This window comes from Gasterosteus aculeatus, chromosome 1, assembly GCF_964276395.1.
Source record: "Gasterosteus aculeatus chromosome 1, fGasAcu3.hap1.1, whole genome shotgun sequence".
In the NCBI taxonomy this organism is placed as follows: domain Eukaryota; kingdom Metazoa; phylum Chordata; class Actinopteri; order Perciformes; family Gasterosteidae; genus Gasterosteus; species Gasterosteus aculeatus.
In genome coordinates this window covers 22,036,572-22,051,709 of record NC_135688.1, presented here as the reverse complement: position 1 = coordinate 22,051,709, position 15,138 = coordinate 22,036,572, and positions in this window count along the sequence as shown.

Genomic DNA, 15,138 nt, shown 5'->3' with positions numbered 1-15,138 from the left:
AGTTGGGCACGTGCAGCTGGGAGAGTTTGTCCTGCAGCAGAGACGGGATGATGGTGTTGAAGGCAAAGCTGAAGTCCACAAACAGGATCCTGGCGTAGGTTCCTGGGGAGTCCAGATGCTGGAGGATGTAGTGGAGGGCCATGTTGACAGCATCGTCCACAGACCTGTTGGCTCTGTAGGCGAACTGCAGGGGGTCTAGGAGGGGGTCAGTGAGGGTCTTCAGGTGGGACAGAACTAGCCGTTCAAAATACTTCATGACTACAGAGGTCAGGGTGACGGGCCTGTAGTTATTGAGTCCTGTGATCCTGGGCTTCTTGGGAACAGGGATGATGGTGGAGGCCTTGAAGCAGGCTGTACGTGGCATGTCTCCAGGGAGATGTTGAAGATGTCAGTGAACACCGGAGACAGATGGGTCAGCACAATGCTTCAGGGTGTGAGGGGCTTTTGTCTTTTAAAGAGCCGGTTAACATCTCTCCAGAATAGAGAGGGTCGTTGCTGGTGGGGGAGGGGAAGGTGATACTCAGTGTGTTTACATGATGGTATAATTTGAATCTTTGCTTAGTCGGACTATGCTATCTTTCGGGGCAAGTGCTATTATCCCAATATACATGGCAGTGAATAAATCGAATCATTGGTTGAAAGCATGTCATATCCGATACGATAGGTGGCGCTGTTTTCATTACAACTAGTTGTGATACAGCCATTTCGGCTTGACCGCTTCAGCACTACCAACAACAACCAACAACAACAACATCAACATTACGAGAAAGATGGCGAACGGAGAGCAAGGTGAAGCTACATCCTTCTACTATTTTTGCAGGATGTTAATAGTACAGCGTACAGCGAATGCGAATGGCGCTATTGGCAGATTTGATAACGGAGAGAAGACGCCGTTGGGATCTCAAGCATGCGCAAAGTCCAGGTTGGTGGAGCTGTGGGGGATGGGATCAGGACATTGTCATAGACATCGAATCTGCAGTAGAACTCATTCAGCTCGTCTGGCAGGCGGAGGTCATTCATGGAGTGGGGGTTTTTTGGCTTGTAGATAGTGAGATGTTTTAGGCCTCTCCAAACCGAAGCGGAGTCACTTGCTGAGAACTGTTGTTGGAGTTTCTCAGAGTACTGTCGTTTAGCATCTCTCACCGCCTTGCTAAACTTGTATTTTGCCTCTGTATACAAGTCTTTGTCCCCACTCCTAAATGCCTGATCCTTTTGCAGGCGTAGTGTTCTGAGTTCCACTGTGAACCAGGGTTTGTCGTTGTTGTAACTCACCCTGGTGCATGATGGTACACAGCTGTCCTCACAGAAGCCGATGTAGGAAGTTACAGCCTCTGTGAACTCATTCAGACTCTCAGTAGCAGTCCTGAAAACATCCCAGTCTGTGCAGTCAAAGCACGCCCGAAGATCCTCCAGCGCCTCACTGGTCCAGTTCTTGAATTCCCTCACCACAGGTTTGCAGAGCTTTAGTTTCTGCCTGTATGCAGGAATCAGATGGACCATGACGTGGTCAGAGTGTCCCAGTGCAGCACGAGGGACGGCGTGATAAGCCCTGCTTACTGTGGTGTAACAGTGATCCAGCGTGTTCTCCTCTCTGGTGGGGCATTTAATAAACTGTCTGTACTTAGGAAGTTCATGAGTGAGATTACCTTTGTTAAAGTCCCCGAGGACAATAACTAAGGAGTCCGGGTTGGTCCGCTCCACACGCCGTATCTGGTCGGCGAGTGTCCGCTGTGTCTCGTGCACGTTGCCTGCCGGCGGCATGTAAACACCAACCAGGATGAATGAAGCGAACTCACGGGGGGAATAAAATGGTTTGCAGTTGATAAATTAAGTTTCCAGATCAGGAGAACAGTGTTTTAGGATCACAGTTATGTCGTTGCACCAGCTGGTGTTCAGAGGTGTCAAGTAACAAAGTACAAATACTTTGTTACTGTACGTTACTGTACAGACATTTTGGGTAGCTGCTCCGGTATTGATCTGCAGAGCCACGTCTCTGTGAAGCACAAAACGGAGGATGTAGAGAAGTCTCAGTCTCCCCTCACCAGCAGCTGAATTTCGTCCAGTTTGTTGCACAGGGAGCGCACGTTGGAGAGAAAGATGCCTGGCAGTGGTGTGCGAGAACCACGCTTGTGGAGTCTCCTCCTCCGGGAATCGCAACAGGAAATATAATTAACAAAAAACTAAGCGCACCGAAGCTTCGTGGCAACCATCGTCGGCACTATCTTGCATGGATGGGGCGCCATCTTGGATGGATGGAGCAACCCGGATGTACTTGCAGGGAAGACCGGCTGCGGTAAAAGTGTAACCCTCAAACAGATCACTTGATGGTTTGCGATGCAGGCCAGTCGCACGCCTGCTGCAGTGCACGCAGGGCGCCTGGCTGGAAATAGGTCCGTCTGGCCGACCGAACTTCACTGACCTCCGCACCACTGTCTAGGGACATGTAAGATTAGCAGTCTTATCCATGTTTCTCCAACATCAAATGCGTGGTCCCTGCTGAAAACACTTTCTCTTCTCTAGGCAAGCGGATAGCGGACCGTTTCTATTCTCTGGTCCTTGATCTGAAACAGGGCGGCTGTTACGAGGCCAGCTGGACGCAGTCGTGGATGACCTGGTCCCAAGAGTGCCAGAGGTCTACAAAGCTGCAGACACTAAAGACATTTTGAACTGCCTCAAGAAAGATGTATGAAGTTGCTCATTATTTGTAAATTGAAGTCCATTTTACATTTAATTTAAGATTTTTCTGTCTGAACTTTTTGTGAATATTCTGTTTAACTCTACTGAATATTTTTGTTTAAATACAGTATAGAAGTTGTTAGATATCTGCATGCTATAATGTAAAAACTATTTTAATGTGAGAAATAAATATCATTTTTGCAACAAACATGGTGTTTCTCATAACTATACATTGTCATTTCAAACAATGCATACTTTTAAGTAAAATTAACTAGGAAAGTAATTTTAACTAAAATAAGAGTCGAAATAATTAGTTAGACCTAGTTAACACAATGCATGAAGTTTCTTTTAAACTTACGTTACTAAGTTAAACTAGAAAAGGCATTTCCTGCTGAAAATGCGTTGGAATGCAAAAAGCTGAAAGCTGCACTGAATATTTGAAAATAGCTGAAAATACAGAAAGTTGAAGGGAATTTGAATACATTTGCTGAAAAGCTGAAAGGAATTTGAAATTGCTGAAAATACAGAAATGGGAGAAGCTGAAAGGAATTTCAATAGATTTGCTGAAAAAGCAGAAATGAAAACAGCTGAAATAAATGTGAAATATTGCATAACAGAAGTTCCATCCATCCATCCATTGTCAAACCGCTTATCCTGCACACAGGGTTGCGGGGGGGCTGGAGTCCATCCCAGCGAACTTCGGGCGATAGACAGGGTACATCCTGGATTGGTCGCCAGCCAATCGCAGGGCTACACAGAGACACACAACCATTCACACTCACATTCACATTCACACATCTACGGGCAATTTAGAGTCCCCAATTAACCTGATCCCCAGAGCATGTCTTTGGACTGTGGGAGGAAGCCGGAGAACCCGGAGAGAACCCACGCAGACACGGGGAGAACATGCAGACTCCACACAGAAAGGCCACTGGCGGAATCGAACCCAGGACCTTCTTGCTGTGAGGCAACAGTGCTAACCACCACGCCACCGTGCCGCCTCATAACAGAAGTTGCAGGAGCTTAAATGAATTTTAAAAAGTACAGAAATAACAAAAGCTGAGATGAATAAAAAGAGGTTTAAAATAGTTTGTAGTAATGTTAGTTGTAATTTGGGTATTAGTACTAGCAGTAGAAGTCGGTTTTGTATCAATAGCAGTAGAAACAGCTGGAATACTGATACTATTATCCATAGTAGTATTTTTAATAACATTAGTAGTAGTTGTATTAATAGCAGTAGAAATACTAGTAGTATGGTAGTAGAAGTATCAGTTGTAGTTCTACTAGAAGTACTAGTAATATTCGTAGTGGTTATAGTAGTATTTGAAAGAGCAATGCGTATTTCAACGAAACCGCTTCATGGTTAAGGTACAGATAATCATTGAAGCTTTTAGTTTGTAATGATGGAATTGGGTGAGGGGGGGTTGGGAAATCTGGGAAAGAATGTTTGTTATTCAAACTAAGAAGTTTTTAATTAATAGGCCTCATCACAAACATTACAGTAAAAATTCCCTCCATGGGGCTTTTATTTTGAAATTATTGGATTGGGTGGGGTGGGGGGGTGTAGATAGAGGGAGGGAGGGTGAGAGGGTGAGGAAGGGAGGGGTGGTGAGGAAGAGATAGAGGGAGAGAGAGAGAGAGAGGAGAAATAGACAGACATACTGACTGAGAGTGATTAACAGTGAGAAGAGGTCAGGGTGGAGGGGGGAGGGGGGGCGAGTGTCTTTATCATATTGGTCTGTTGACAGAAAGCATAGCTGCGTCATGTGACTCCACTAATCAGGTCACAAGGAGCAGCTGTGAGTCACAGACAGATCCTGCAGCATGTGAGTGCTCGTAACCACGACAACGGCGCACCTGTGATCATTAACGGCTGCAAAATGCAGAGACATGGCAGCGAGTTACACAGAATCCACACCTCAAACAAATGAGAACCAGCGCAAAACTATAACAGCTATCTAAAAAATACGGCGTTTGTATGAGACCCAAGACTCTACCGAACGCGTGGATGTGCTTTTTATGTCTGTCCGGTAATAAATACGGCTCCTATGGCCGTTGACAAAACGTGTACCTTGTGGATTTTTGTGAGAAATATGTCGGCAGATTTGTATTGGAGCCTATGGGGCTTTTGGCAGAGGTTGTGTCACTCAAACACTCCTTGCGCCAAAACTAAAAAACTCTGGGATTCCATGAACACATTAATCCAATCAGCACAACCATACCCTCATTAATCTGAAGAAATGAAGCCTCTAGAGTGTATACTTTGCCTGCAAGGACAGAAGTTCCATACTTTTTTAACCAGATTTCTGCGCTGCTTCACACTCTAGCCCGCGAGGTCCCCCTCTAGCAGACGCAATACACACTCATGTAAAAGTCAGAAACGGAGCGAAAAACTAGTGAAACATAATCAGTGATTATGAAAAAAGTACAATAGATATCAAGAAGCAGTTTTTTTCATAAAATAGTTAAGACTTGTGTGAACATTTGAGAGTTGAAATGGTGTCTGTAGCTGAAAGATTTGCAAAGCTGAAAAATCTGAAAGTTGAAGAAGTTTAGGAGGATTTGAAAGCAAACTCCATTTGAAAACCCTGTTAAAATATTAAGGATTATTGATTTATATAAATTCAAGCATAAGAGGTAGAAAGCTGAAAAGTCATAGCCCTCAAGCCAGAAAGGAGCTGAATATTTTAATATATCATTTTAATATTTGAACGGTTTTAATAGCTGAAAGTGTGAAGGAGTTGAAAGGTGGCGCGGAAGAAATAGAAGAAGTTGAAGATGAAGAAATAAAGATTCGAAGAACAATACTTGGAATGCATCGTTAATGCATTCCAACAATAAGTTGAAATAAAGATTAGAAGAACAATACTTGGAATGCTTAAAGCATTCCAACTAATAAAGATTCGAAGAACAATACTTGGAATGCATCTAATGCATTCCAAAAATAAAGATTCGAAGAACAATACTTGGAATGCATCTCAATGCATTCCAACAATAAACATGTACTATACAGTCATGTGAACTTAGAGAGATCAATCCAGAGCTAAGTAAAAACACAACATTATGTGTTGTACCAAATTGTAAATCCAATTTGATTCTACTCAAAAGTGTAAGGCAGCTTTTGTTTGTTGAAGTTGAACCCCCTTGATTTTTTTTACAGTGATGCAGATGTATTTTCATTCATCTATGTACACAGCAATACGCATTCAAATCGGTTCACTGTTTGATGCAATATAGTTGATAATGTAGGTAAGCTAAAAATAATAGTTCAATCAAAGTGGTTTATTGTCACACACTCATTGCTCCTGGCTCAGATATTTATTTTCCACATATTGTGTTGCTTGAGTGAATGCAGACAGTTCAATGAGAGGCAGAGTAAACATGTTCACATCTTCACCAGTTGGTGGCAGAATACATGTATTCCAACCATAGATTCAATGATATCAAACTGTTTATTTTATTTATCTAGGTTATTACAGATGTATTTAATGCAGTTTATTTTAAGTGATTTTTATGTTTTTTTTGCAACCATCCAAAATCGAACGGTTAGGTCCAAGAGGTCAAAGGGCCCTGATGATAAGAAATAATGTTGGTCAAATGCTGTGGTATAAGGAAAATTACTTGTATGGCTTTATGGCATTCAGACATTTTAACTCTAGAATATCTTACATTTTCTCACTAGACAAGAACAATAAAGAAATCAATTCATCCTCTTTTCTTCATTTCTACCACGATACCTTTCATGTGACCCTCAAAGTGATCTCTGGAGCTGTGGACGGATCCCACCGTCAGGCTGGAATTGGGTTGGGAACTATTGCAACAGACTACCTGCTCTCTAGCGTGTTGGACACACCAGCATGATACTGTTACAGAAAATGTATTTCCTGCCAAATAACACTAGCTGAAGCCTGTTTTGGGAGGAGGGTGTTTTAAAACTGTGACTGAGAACTGAGAGAATAAACATGTCCCTCAATATGTAGATACGATTTTAGTTTAGTGACACTGGAATGTAATTTAGTAGAATGAATGTTTGGACAGGCAGTGACAGAGAGACACCTCTTACTTGAAATACAATATTGGTATCCTCTTTAGCTGTACATTATATTAATTTCCTCTTATCATCACCAAAGAGTGAGTACACTTTGATGTCCTTGATAAAGCAGCAACCAGGAGTCACATGGTAACTCTGAAGGTAGACAGTCTGTCCATAGGACAACTAGTAATTGTGTACTCCACAAATCTGGCCTTAATAGAAGAGTGGCAAGAATAAAGCTGCTATTGAAAGAACCCTAAGAAATCCTGTTTGGAGTTTTCCACGAGCCATGTGGGAGACACAGCAAACATGTGGAAGAAGATGCTCCGGTCAAATGAGACCAAAACTGAACTTTTTGGCCAGAATGCCAAACGCTGCGTGTTGGACACCCAACACTGCTCATCACCCTGAGCACACAATCCAAACAGGGAAATATGGTGGTCATGGCATCATTCACATTCTATATTTGTCCTGTTTACAAGTAGATGAAATAAATATAGTGCTGACAATGTCTTCTTGTAACACCAATCAGGCATTTGAGGCCATCTTGAAAAATTGTGGCAATTTATTGATGGCACTGTCTAGCAGTACAATAACATCTGTAAAGCACATTCCATCTCTGCAGCTTCCTGATCCTGAGCACTGTTGGTTCCAAAGTGTGACACTTATGTTAGTGAGTTCACTTCTTGTTGTTACCACTCTTCAGCTACTGATGCAACCGGCTTCGCTAACTGGGGATACTCTTCCTTAAGATAATTTGAATGTTTAACAATGGTTTTCTCTTGGAAATAAAACGTCTCTGTGCAATCGAGAAGCTGCTCTAAAATCTGGCAAGGTGAGATTTTAGGGGTGGAACTAACATGGACACAATCAGACGCAAGAGTCCCTTGCGTGTCCCTTGCGTCCCTTTTCACACCTCCTTGCTTGCGTGCGTCGACCCATTTTTCTAGGCTTGCGGCGAAAGCAACGCAAGCCTTGCAAGCCTCCCGCAGCGCACAAGGCTTGGTCTGATAACTATATCCTTTACGGAGTCTTACATTTCAGTTTTCATAGCCCAATACCGCCATTATTAAAACGAAGAATGTTTACGAGAGAACGGATCCGATTGAAAAACTTTTGTCGGAAGAAATGCGTAAATATGACCGCTTATACAACCTGTCATTGGCGGACTATAAGGACGCGCGGATGGCCTCTGAGTCATGTGTCATGGCCCCTCCTCTCCTGGGCAGGGGCGGTTCCTCCTGCAGGCAGAGGAGGGACGTTGGTGATTGGAGCCACCTGGGCTCAGGGTATTTAAACTGCCTCACTAACCATGCTCTGTCTCTCTCTGCTCCTCCAGGTATGATCCTGTTTTGTTTGTTTGTTCCTTTGTAGTTTTACTTAGTTTCCACTCAGTCACACAGATTCACGCATCCCTGCACTTTACATACACCTTACATTATGACATTTTCACACCTCATTCCTTTTTCTTAGTTTAAAGTTAATAGTTTTTGGTTTACAACAAAGAAAACCTTTTTGATTGGCCTATACCTGTTCGTGTCCCCTCATTTTTGCCGCAGGCTATGAGCCGGCCTGTGACACATGGAGGGAGATCTCCGCAAATGTCGTTTTGCCGGTCGAGGGGAACAAAGTTGTGGAGGAAATTGCACGGGGCAATAAAGTCGATGATAAATAAATAAACGACTTCCACAAACAAAGACGTGACTCTCTAGGCCGTCTTCAACAAAACACGTTACTCCACCTGTTCTGACGGTGAATTGCTCTGCAACACACACAAGACTTTTAGAACCATGAATTGAAACGAGTGCGTCGACACGACTGTGCGTAAAGACGCAGACGCAAAAGCATGCGCCAACCTTAAGTATTATTTTTTCGAAATAGTAACAAATCTGACGGCAATAAAACTGAATTAATTTTCTTTGGAACAAATAATACAAATAATGATTATATACAAAGAAACCAAAAGTCCAGCATTAAATATATATTTAATAGCCTACATAAATAAGCACGTTTAGTCTAGTTTTAGTCACATTTAATAGCCATATTAAACTCCTTATCAAACAAAAAAGACCCCTTTCTGCTCATACTTCCCACTTCAGCACTAAACCAGTGTCTCATATGCTCAGAACCAGTTGAAACCCCATCATGAGGCGCAATGAGCTCCTCCACGTGAGCAGGACAACAGCCCTGATGCATGAGAGGTGTAACATCCTGGAAAAAGATAATTCTCCCAAAACAGTGGATATAGATATATATTCGGAGTGGCGTTTCTCCTCTGGCATTTCGCTGCGGGAGTAAAGGTTAGTGCACCTTTGATGAGAATGTTTAGTAATTCCACAGAAGAAAGAAGTAAAGTTGTAAGTAACTGCGTTGGAGTTGTTCCCAGGATGTTCACAAGCTCATCTGGTGCAGTGTTAATTTTGGCAGCTATTTTTGATTTAGTCTTAGTCTTAGTCTTTAGACGAAAAATGCATATTAGTTTTTCATTTTAATCCTTCTTAGTTTAAGTCTAGTTTTCGTCGACGAAAACTCGGAACATTTTAGTCTAGTTTTAGTTGACGAAAACTGTATTGCCAAATGTTTGAAAATAGTTACATTATACAATGTACTTTCATCCAAGCCTTCTGACATACATGTACCTTCTGCTCTAGCCTTCTGATCTGGCTTTTGGATTTGATTTATTTCATTATCCGGTTGCAGATGATATTTTATACTTTGTGTATAATATCATATGTGCGTGAGAAGTGGTGGCATTGTGGACAGAAGACATTTTAAACATTACTGGTTGGAGGCTTCTACAACTGTGAAGCGGTAATCGTAGTTACATTTATATCAAGTTTGTATGTATCAATATACATAAGGTCCCTGGTCATGTTTGTGTATATTTACTGGTAATGCACTTATAAATAAGGGATAAGAGCGCCGTCCCCAGAGTCATGTACAGAGTCTTGTCTTCATATCTCCTGACTCTTCCAACAGTAGGATGTGTTGCCTATATTAAAAGGGACCAATTTAATAGTTCTTCTCTCTCTCTGACAACGGGAACGGTGGGTCCCCATAAACCATGGATTGATACGGGAAAAATCCTGACAAACTGTCTGTGTGTGGGTACTCATCGGCCACTTTATTACTTTATTAGGTACACCTGTTCTATTGCCTGTTAACATGAATTGCTTATCAGCCAATGGCCACAACTCAATTCATTTAGGCATGTAGGCGTGGTCAAGAAAACGTGCATACACTGTATATGTATGACTTGTTAGATGCATGTAATGGTAAAATATGTCATAACATTGTATTGTGCTAAACCCGTGTATCAAGTGTCGTGATCAGTTGTATTTGACCCTGAAGTGCAAAATTTGCAGCTGTGTCCTGAAAAGGGAGGGCGGTCAACTCGATCTCGGTGACGCTTCATCAAAGGGAATTTGGTTCATGGCCATGGTCTATATCTTACTTGGTATAAAAGTTTTCATATTTGCGTTTCTTCCTTTTCGGTCTATTAATTATAATTCGCACCTGCCACGAGGATTACCTTGTTGTGTGTGTGTGTATAAATGCTGTGTGTTTTCACCACAGAACGCTGTAATACGTGATTGTGTATTCAACCTCCTGCTTGCAAGCAATAATTAGACAGCTTGAGCCAGATATATCTGCAGAGAATTGCCCCTACCCCCCCGTCGGCCGCAGCGTTCAGAATTTGCAGCTGAGTTGTGAGATCGCACAATTCACAAAACATTAATGGTAAATCTAATCAATAGCATTACAAACCATTCTCACTCCTTATGCCAGCCACTGTCTGGTAGGGCAACAGTGGTGGTACTATTCAGACCGTGTACAGCGCAGGCTAGTGTCAGGATCTCCGATCCCCCCAAGTCGGTTGATGAGAAGGATCCAACACGTTGATCAATTAAAGTCAAAAAGTTAACATTTATTTAGAAGAGAAAAAGATTACATGAGCAATTCTCCGCAGATATCTGTCTCTAACTGTTGCTTGCAAGCAGGAGGTCCAACACACCAGCACGTATTCCAGCGTTCTGTGTAATGGCGTCTCCGAGCAGTGAAACGCAGAGTTTTTATACACTTGAAGACAGTTCTTAGTGCCAGTTACGAGAAGCCACGAATCAAGTTGAGATAAGAACAAGGGTTGCCAACTACCTCAACCCCAAAAGAGGGACACTTTTCTCCAGGTGTGCGTGGGCGCACATGCGGGCGCATCATGGCTAATGGATAGTTCTCGGCGGCATACTGTGCAAAACGCTTTCCTTTCGTCATTGGTGACTGCTTTAACCCATGACATTTTGGCTTCCCATTCTTTTTTATAGCTGCAAAGTCTTTTTTTCTTTGAAGGTTCACTGCTCATTTTGACACACGATAACGCTCACCTCCCAGTGGCCAGTTCAAACAAACTGTCACCAACTAGCAACAACCGTGTCCCATAGCAACGTTCGTGTGAGTTTTTGGCGTGTTTAAAGAAGCCTATTATTGGCCGTCTAAAAATAAAATAAATATATATGTGTGTGTGTATATATATATATATATATGTGTGTATATATATGTGTGTATATATATGTGTGTATATATATGTGTGTGTATGTGTATATATATATGTGTGTGTATGTGTATATATATATGTGTGTGTATGTGTGTATATATATGTGTGTGTATGTGTGTATATATATGTGTGTGTATGTGTATATATATATGTGTGTATGTGTATATATATATGTGTGTATGTGTGTATATATGTGTGTATGTGTATATGTATGTGTGTGTATGTGTGTGTGTATATATGTGTGTGTATATATATATATATATATGTGTGTGTGTATATATGTGTATATATGTGTGTGTGTGTGTGTGTGTGTGTGTGTGTATATATATATATATATATATATGTGTGTGTGTATATATGTGTATATATGTGTGTGTGTGTGTATATATGTGTGTGTGTGGAAGTTGCGTTTGGAATGAAAGGCAATTCTGCGAGTTGAGAACAGCAGCGTGTGTCTCGTTTATTTTTACCACAACAACAAACTCTAAAGATGGCGCAGCTCTGTAATCTCACAAGCAAGGGTCTCTACGTCACAACATAACAAAACATTTAAAGGGGCCGTGATCCTGTAACAGTCGCAATTGCGTGTACAACAAAATGAGAACAAAGGTGAATTATGCAGTCACATTCACTACACACGTCCCCCCAGAATTCACCATACAAGAAAAATAATCAGTTGGGAGGTGGCCGTATCAACCGACCAGAATGGCTGTGTTTCAGAGGGGGTCGAGGAGCCCCAACCGTGGCAGGTGTACCACCGCGACACGGGTGCGGGGCGTTGAGTGTGGGAGTCCCGGGAGGGAGGGACACAGGGGGTGGGCGCAGAGCTGGAGGACGCCCGCGTCGTGGGGGCTGGGCCGATTCAATGGGCCTAGCAACGTCCAAATGAGCTGGTTTGAGGCGGTCGATGGAGAGTTGCTCCGGTTTACCACCCATGTCCACCACAAAATGTTTGTCTCCCGTCTCCAAAACCCGGAATGGGCCCTCGTAGGGCGGGCGTAGCGGTCCCCTGTGAGCGTCATGGCGAATAAAGACATATTCAGCCGTCTGAAGCCCAGCGGGGACGTGCGACTGAGGGAGGCCATGACGGGACGTAGGGACAGGTGCGAAAAGCTTCGCATTGTCCTGTAGTGCGGCCCGCTGTAAGGTCGCAGACCAGGGAACAGTGGAAGTAGGGACAAAATCCCCTGGAACCCGCAGTGGCTGGCCATAGACAAGCTCCGCGGACGAGGACTGCAGGTCTTCCTTCGGTGCAGTCCTGATGCCCAGCATCACCCACGGGAGCTTGTCGACCCAGTTGCCGTCTTTGAGGCCGGCGCGAAGAGAAGCCTTCATTGACCTGTGAAACCGCTCACAGAGCCCGTTAGCCTGCGGGTGGTATGCAGTCGTGCGGTGGAGTTTCGTTCCGAGGCTCTGGGCCACTGCGTTCCACAGCTCGGACGTGAACTGCGCGCCCCGGTCAGAGGATATGTCCGAAGAGGTGCCAAAACGGGCAACCCAGGTGCCGATAAATGCCCGGGTCATCTCGACAGCGGTCAACGATGTCAGTGGTACAGCCTCGGGCCAACGGGTGGTCCTGTCAACCATGGTCAACAGGTAGGTGAAACCATGAGAGGAAGGCAGAGGGCCCACTAGATCCACGTTAACATGGTCAAACCGCCTCTCTGGCACTGGGAACAACTCTAACGGAGCTTTAGTGTGGCGGTGTACCTTGGCCCGTTGGCAATCAAGGCAAGTGTTAGCCCAATCCCTTACGTCCTTTTTGAGGCCGGCCACACAAACTTCGCCGACACCAGTCTCTGTGACGCTTTCGAACCGGGGTGGGAGAGACCATGGATGGCATCGATGCCGTCTCCACCCCGTGGGAACGATTGGCCGAGGACTGCCTGTGGAGACGTCGCACACGAGCGTGGTTTTGGCTTCACCGAAAACCACATCCTCTAGTCTCAAACATGTAGTCAAGGTTCTCAGGGTGTGCACGTCCGGGTCTGTGGTCTGGTCCGCTGCCATGTGGCTGTAATCCAGGCCGAGATGGACTGCTCCTGCCACAGCCCGTGACAGGCAGTCCGCCACCTGGTTGTCCTTACCGGCCACGTGCTGTAAATCCGTGGTGAACTCGGAAATGTAGGACAGATGACGTTGCTGGCGGGCGGACCATGGCTCGGCCACCTTGGCCATGGCGAAAACCAGCGGCTTGTGGTCGACAAAGGCGGTGAAGTGTTGACCTTCCAGCAGGAAACGAAAGTGCCTGATGGCGAGGTAGAGACCGAGCAGCTCTCGGTCGAAAGCGCTGTACTTACGCTCGCTAGCGCGCAGCTGGCGGCTAAAGAAAGCAAGCGGCTGCCAGGCCCCGCCTACCCACTGCTCGTAGACGGCACCGACAGCGTAGTCCGAGGCATCCGAGGTGATGGCGACAGAGGCTGTGGCTGAAGGATGTGCCAGCATGGTGGCCCGCGCCAGGGCTGCCTTAGTGTCCACGAATGCTTTGTCCCTGCCCTCAGTCCAGTCCACGGCGTGCGTGGGCTTACCTTTCAAGGCCTCGTGCAATGGCTGCATGAGCTGAGCGGCTCGAGGGATGAAACGGTGGTAAAAGTTCACCATGCCAAGGAACTCCTGCAGGGCTTTCACGGTGAGCGGGCGCGGGAACTGTGTGACCGCCTCCTCCTTTGATGGGAGCGGGACTGCACCGTCCTTGGTGACTCTGTGTCCTAGGAAGTCAATGGTGGAGAGACCAAACTGGCACTTAGCAGGACTAACAATAAGGCCATGTTGGTTGAGCCGCTCGAAAAGTGCTCTGAGGTGCGACAGGTGCTAAGCTTTGGACGTGCTCGCTACAAGAATGTCGTCCAAATACACAAAAAGAAAAGGCAGGTCGCGTAAAACAGAGTCCATGAGGCGCTGAAAAGATTGTTTAAGTTTTTAAGGCCGAAGGGCATCCTTAGGAACTCAAAAAGACAGAACGGTGTAATCACTGCTGTTTTTGGAATGTCCAGTGAGTGCATGGGCACCTGATGACAGCCCCGGACGAGGTCCACCTTAGAAAAAATCACCATACTAGCCAGGTGTGCTGAAAAATCCTGTATGTTCGGGACTGGGTATCGGTCAGGCGTCGTTGCCTCATTAAGCCGCCGGTAGTCGCCGCATGGGCGCCAGCCGTCACCAGGTTTGGGGACAATGTGAAGAGGTGACGCCCACGGGCTGGCGAACCGGCGGACTATTCCAAGGCGTTCCATGTTAGAAAACTCGGCCTTAGCAACGGCAAGCTTGGTCGGGTCGAGGCGCCGAGCACGGGCGTAGACGGGCGGACCAGTGGTGGCGATATGGTGTTCCACACCATGCTTCACGGCAGATGCAGAGAAAGTGGGCTGGGTGAGTTCTGGAAAACCAGCCAGTAGACGGTGGAAGTCGTCTGATGGGGAGAGCATGCTAGACAGTCGTATGGAGTCAGCCCCGCTGAGCGTGCACGTGTAAGAGCAGAACGTGACAGCGTCGATCAAACGGCGATTCTTAACATCCACCAACAGTCCATGCGCACACAAAAAATCAGCTCCAAGGAGGGGAACAGCGACTTTAGCCGTGACAAAATCCCAGCCGAACCGATGTCCTCCGAAGCACAACTCAATGTACCTTGTTACATACGTGCAGATGGGGGTCCCATTAGCAGCTTCCATCGGAGGGGCATGGCTGTCGGTTTCCATGTCTAAACGGGATGCAGGCAGAACACTCCTCTGTGCACCCGTGTCGCACAGGAAACGTCGTCCGGAGATGCTGTCACGGATAAAAAGCAGCCTGCCTACGCGGCCGACACTCATGGCCACTAATGAGCGCCGGCCCCGGCGTTTCCCAGACCGCCGAAACTGCATGGCGAGCGGCATTT